Source organism: Pinus tabuliformis, chromosome 6 (assembly GCF_031772625.1).
Source record: "Pinus tabuliformis cultivar Carrire ecotype Pingquan chromosome 6, CPIR1, whole genome shotgun sequence".
Lineage (NCBI taxonomy): Eukaryota > Viridiplantae > Streptophyta > Pinopsida > Pinales > Pinaceae > Pinus > Pinus tabuliformis.
The window spans coordinates 786,214,413-786,221,203 of record NC_142292.1 but is presented as its reverse complement, the minus strand read 5'-3'; the positions used below and the strand labels follow the sequence as shown (position 1 = coordinate 786,221,203).

Sequence of the window (6,791 nt, the reverse complement as noted above, 5' to 3'; positions counted from 1 at the left end):
GTTGGCATTTCACAATCTGTTGTTGTTGAAGAGGGGTAGAGTTTGGAACAGCTAAAGTTGAACTATCATGAAAGAATCCAACACTCTGAAACTGGATGGGCTTTTAGTTATCTGGAATATGAAAGGAAACATCCTTGTCATATCCAAGACCAGTTCTGTGCTTATTATGGAAGAGCTCTTCCCAAGGTCTAATGATGGGCTTGGAAAGTGTTGGCTAAATTTATGTGTCTGCATGCAATTTTGCTACTTCATTAGGCACTAGATCTGAATCAACTTGCTGGTTATGGGAGTCCATTTCAATCTTTTGAACAGAAACAGGTTCAGAATGATGACTCCACTACTGTAATTCTTCCTGCTGTAGTTGAGATTCAAGCTGCAAAAAGTCAATTTTCTCTTGTGCATTTTGTAGACAAATTTGAATGTCTGAAAGAGAGTCTTTGCTTATTTTCATTGTGTCATCGACATTAGATTGTATCAAAGTTTCCAATAACTCTAATACTTCATAAAATTTGGCCATTCTCGACAAAATCGATGATCTGATATGGATTATTGTAATGACACAGATGCTGTAAAATATTCAAGGGCAAGATCAAGCTCAATGGAGATATAGAGCCTTTAGAAGATGATATTGAGTTGAAGGTGAAAACTAGAAAATAATGAAAACATTAATGAAAAGGGAAACAATGATCAAACAGGTTCAAATAAACAATGCCAATTAACTGAGGAAAATTCTAAAGTTGCCTATATGTAGTAATCAATGAGCCCACACAATTGGTCTGTCACATTGCTCTTTCCTTTGTGAGCAGGCTCTACAACTTCAATAGCATGCATGCTACTGACCCATCGCTTGATCATGTGTACGCTATGCATACTAGTGCAATATCTAAGCTGCTGACGTGAGTGAATTATTTAAAAAGATAAATATTTTCTTCCCAAGCTTCATCATGTTCATAGCCAAATCCAGTGACTAGGAGTGACCTTTCAATCTGGAATTTTTGCTTCAACGCAACAACCTCTGAGTTGTTCAAGATGATGATGAGACCAGTTGCACCTTACACAAAGTTTTCAAGCCCAATAGATGCAACGAAACCACTTTTGATTGTGGAAAGGGACCCACGCAGATCTGAAGAAGTGACTGTGAGAAGAATTCAAAATTAACCCTCGAAATTCTTGTGCCAATGAAGCAGCCACGCTATCAGTGAAAATCTCCATAGCATTCCAGCATCCACCTTCTGCGTTCAGCTCCAAACAATGTATCTCCCATCCATGCAGTGCGTTCTTTTATATATAACTGTGGGTAACCAAATAACACTGTGAGAGATTGCTTTCACCGGCAAGTCTGACCAGCGTAAACCGAGATGGCCAGCGTAGGAAGCCTTATTTCTTCCCTTAAAGACAGAACCTCTGAAATCCTATTTTAGTCTAAGTTCTGAAGTGATAAATCTGACCCACATTCAGATATCAATGCAACTTGGCTCCATTTGATATCCAGTCATTTCCAAGAGTCTTCAACGAACTCAACAAACTTCAAAAGAAGCATACTAGAATGACCAATGCATACGCAACATCATATCACATTGCACGATGGTCGCATTGTTCAAACCACCTTCACAGCAAGCGTATGAAGCAGAGGTATCACACGCAGCAGAAATATAATGTACTGCAAATTCTTTCTCCACACAGTTCTTTTGGACAACACATATTCAACGATGTAACCATGCCCAATTGCTTACTTTATTTAATTAATTTCCAAATAAATAATTGTTCCCAAAAAGGTTTCACCTTCTTCAAACAGAGGCTTTGTAACTCTCTTTATATTAGGTGGGTGAATTTACTTACTGAGGAGTGCCTTGTAATTAATCGTTTCAGTCATGATTGAATGAAGTGTTTTCCTCCATTGCACAAACCATCAAGAATTTCACGTGCTCAACCTCTAGCATAACCATCCATCTGAAGATGAGAAGACACCTTTGAATGCAACTGCGACTGCCAAATAGTTGAGAGTGTTCTTGAGGGTCTCCTTCTCTTCAACTAGTTTGTGGTGTATTCCAGCTACAAAGCTTACGCGTCTTACTAGGGAAAAAATTTCACAAAATCAAATAAGGAGGAGACGTATCCAACAAGCACCCTTCGTAGAGATTCATGTCCCTCTAGAGTATCCAACCAGGGATGAGAAGGGAAAGTCTATGGCAAATCATGATCGATCTCTCGCGTTGCAGCAATGACATTTTGCAAAGGATTCCTCTAAATATTTTCGTCATTAACACTCACATCTGCTCATTATTCTTGCAACTGTTATGTCTCCCCAAAATTTAGTTATGAGATTCTTGTTAAGTGAACCCCACAATTGATAGAAACGTGCAGGTAGCCCACAACTGCTCCAACCTGCACAATTCTTACAATAGTCAGAGCTTGAGTGCCATTCACAATGCAGTTAGTCTCCACGCATGGATCTGAGCAGCCACACCAACTTACACACAAGTGCACCAAAAGGAATCAACACACAAATATTTTCATGGCATTCAATCACTACAGAGAAGGCTTAAACACAATTTATTCAACGCTCTATTCCAACGCGCATAACCAATCATGAATTCTTTCGAGGAAATTAAGTCAGAATGAGCTCGTTTAAGAGAGCGATGAACAAGTTCTAGCATAGACTGCCAATGCCCCATTTTCAACTTGGGCTGTGAGACTAGTATCTTTATGACGTTGAGCGAAATAATTTAGACCAACTTGGGCTGTGAGACTAGCATCTTTATGACGTTGAGCGAAATAATTTAGACCAACTTGGGTTGTGAGACTAATATGGAAAGAAAATCTACTATGTTGCACAAGTTTCTAGTACGAAAGTACTTTCGATACACAGGACAGGAACTAGTATCCGTCATGGCTGGAAGTATTGCCCAAATTTACAGGAAACGTCAAGTTGGGAGCGACAATAATATAATATATTAAAATTTAATATATATTAAAAATAAAAATAAAATAATTTATTTATTTCCATCAAAAACTTGCCAATCCAATTCCATCTTGCAAAGAAGCATGTAAAAGATTGAACTTTGAAATATTGCCAAAAAAAAATCAAAATATTAATTCATCAACAATTTCTCAGTCAAATTCCTTTCGAGCAAAGAAACATGCAAAACTCCCAAACTGGAAAAAATGTTGTTATTAAAGAATTATTAGGTGATTTCATGCAACACTATATGTTAATTCATTGGTTCAATTCTTCGCCCTTGATGTAACTTCACCAATATTATATATATTACATTTAATTATAATAAAGATAAGAAAAAATAAAATATATATTAATAGTAATTAAAAAAAATTACAACAACAGAGTTTAAATCCAATGTTATTTTAAAAGTGTTTGTATAATAAAATTATAAATTTTCAAGTTAATATATATTTTATACTTAAATAAATATGAAAATTAAATTAAAAATTGTTTTTTTTCATAATATTTATATTTCATATTTTCAACTATTTTTTTTTCTTTAGGAGTCCATCTTTCGTCCATTCACCTCGGGCCATAATTATGGTCTTTCCAGTGGCCAAAAATCTTCCTAAATTCTTTTATATCCATCCGCCATTGGCATATATGAGGAGAATGAATAGCTTTCCAATGACAAAGAATAGAAGGGTTTTCCATAAAAAGGTTGTTTCTCTTAGTTCGAGACCCATATCCAAAACTAAACCCAGCCGCACATCCTTCCCTTGGCATAGTTCCATTAATTTAACGAGCACCCAAGCTGGCAACATCAAATACACCTATGTTTGCACTTATTCATTGCATTGGAGCTCCCAAAACACCAAAAATTGGTTGCAGTGAAGCTCCCTAAAAGCTCCAGAGTACCCGTTGAAGCTTGGAGTGTTTGCAATCAACCCCCAAACTCCTAGAGCCGGGAAGGAGCTTGGGGTATGTGCTCTCCAATGCTTGGAACTGTACCCATGTAACTATGAAAATCTAAATGGAATCTACAATTTTTCCTTTCTACTAGGATACATTTAGTAGAGTTATTTAATTGTCCTGAAATAATAATTATACACTCTTATATTTGAACCTTTCCCTGAGGAGTGCAACCATTCATAATTATTAATTATATATCTATTTAAGGATGCATTTGTGCTGGTGATTCTATTTCCTCTCTTATGATGGTCTCCTCATCTATAAATAATGATTATACACTCTTGTATTTGAACCTTTCCATGAGGATTTCAATTATTCATAATTATATATCTATTTAAGGATGCATCTGTGTTAGTGATTCTATTTGCTCTTTTATGATTGTCTCCTCATCTATACTCAATTGTTTGAAATGCCAAACTTGTCAAACAAGTTACCAGAATGACCATTTTTACAGAATCTAGCAAATCTGTGTCATTACATCCCAATTGTTGAATAACCAAGACTTGTTCGATTGCTACCATAGCGAAAAGAAGAAGACTAAGGAAAAAAAAAAAAACTAGATTCAAATTCTAGATTGCACCCCAGAGCAAAGTCTATTTTTATGGAATGCAATAATAGCTTGTTATCCCAAAACATAACAATTTTTAGCCTGAAGGAAAGTCAGCGCAAATGTTTTTGGAGACTATATCCAATAAAGCAAACATTATTTATTCAAGGGCACTTTTTCAAGAAGAAACCAAGGCCCAGAACAAAAAAAAAAAAAAATCCCAACAAACTCTACAGTACACCATGACAGATGTAAAACCATTAGTTACCGAGGGTTCCAACCCAAGGGAATGCTGTCAAAACATAGCGTTCTTTACAAAACATCTGTCAAGGTAGATAACTGTTTCCTTTCAGCTTGACACTTGGTTCGCTTCAGCTTGGAAGTCTGCTTGGGGTTCAGGGGAAGTAGCAGTCTCACCATCATCTACAGCCAAGGCAATGAGGATAATCAAAAACGGGTAGCTGATTGTAACAAGACTCCAGTTGATTACGAGCTCCTCCAGCAGAGAAACACTCTGCGTGTCCATAGCCCAACCCACCGCTTGTCCTGCACTCTGCACGGCTTTGAAGAGAGCACTGTATCTGCTCAGAATATGGGAGTCATCTGCCAAAGCTCCGATCGTCCAATAACACAGAGTCTGGAACATGGCGTCCAGTAATCCATAGCTGAAATATAAAACGAATGGCCCTGCAAAAGCAGCGCCAGAGTCCCTTAGATCGAGCAGCTGCAAGGGCTTATCTCTGCTATATCTCAGCTGATTGGCGAGACCACCTCCCCAGATAGCAGTCCCCAGTACTGCAACGATGGCCACGCCAAGAAGCCCTCTTTTCTTCCTGCTCAGGAAACTAAAATCAAGAACCTGCCCAATTATCACAGACCCTAACATCTGAGAACCCCAGAAAGAAATATTGTTGAACCCTCTGGTCCTCACTGTAAAATTCTTGCCATTAACGTTGTTGAATTCATAAGTGTAAAAGAACTTGCTGGCCCATGCAGCAGGGAAGAGCAGCATCATCTTCCAGTTGGCGAATAGCTTGAGAACCTCCCTGGCCTCTGTGCCAACGTTGGAGTATTTACGCAGAGTCGGCTTGCTGCCATCGCTCCTGACTACTTTGTTGGGTGGAAGCAACGCCAGACTCACAACAGCCCCAAAGGCCATGAAACACATGTAGGCTATATAGGTGCCGTCGTTAACAGACGCGGCTTTGCTGTGATAATTCAATATAAAGGGAATGAAACCGCCTACGACTCCTCCCAGATTGTATATAACCCAGAAGAGAGAAATGTATCTGCCTTTAGTGCCCTCGGTGGGATACGAGGTCATGATCGAACCCTGTCCGGCCCAGAGCAGTCCACCTCCGACGCCCGCAAACAAACCTGCAATAATAGGAAAAGTTTCATTATGGTGATGACTGTAGTAGAGAAAAGAACCGACGAAGGGAGCACTAGCGCAGCAGCCTGCGAACATGGTCACGCGAGGACCGATGATGTTGTAAATTCCGCCCGCGAAAATGCCGAAGACTGCAAAGGTCGCGTAAACGGCAGTGTTGGCATCGTTGGAGGCCTGGTCATTCTCCTGCCCGCTTCCGCCCAATCCAGCGAGGGCGTTGATCATGCCCGCGACGCAGAAGCAGATCAGAGATATCAGAAGCATCTGAGTGACGGGGGAATTGTAGCGGAACCATTTGGAATGAGAAACCTTCTCACGGGGTCCCTCTTCTTCATCACGATTACCATTCCTCATCGGAAGATTTCGAGGCAGCCCTATAATCCCAAATCCAAATAACTTACAGATTTTTGTGCTTTAAGGATGGGCTTTGAGAGCTAAAATCAGTATTTCTGTGCAGCCCAACTTCGGACATTTGTGGGAATTATTGATTTATGAGCAGCCCGCCTTTAATAGGAAATGGACAACCCAGACTTTTGAATCCTTTCTATTCGCTGTAATGGATTAAGAGATGTAGGGATTAGTCTGCCATCGCACAAGTAAAGAGAAAAGCAACGTCCGGAAGTTGCGTAAGAGATGTAGGGATTAGTCTGCCATCGCACAAGTAAAGAGAAAAGCAACGTCCGGAAGTTGCGTATGCAATTTCCAATTTTTGACATCACATTCTACGTATAGCCCAAATCGCTATCATACATTCAAATTCCCACTTGTATTGTATTGTTGTATTGTATTAGGTCACGTTGGAATTTCAATAAAAAATTTGACGGCCTTGTGCCCAAATCGCTATCATACATTCAAATTCCCACTTGTATTGTATTGTTGTATTGTATTAGGTCACGTTGGAATTTCAATAAAAAAATTTGACGGCCTTGTAAAATTTCAAA

General features: G+C 39.1%; 1 pseudogene; it reads right to left on the bottom strand.

Moving 5' to 3' along the window:
- Positions 1-4,687: 4,687 nt before the first annotated feature.
- On the bottom strand, positions 4,688-6,209 carry LOC149261104 (UNC93-like protein 1 pseudogene; annotated as a pseudogene).
- Between the last annotated feature and the right edge of the window lie 582 nt (positions 6,210-6,791).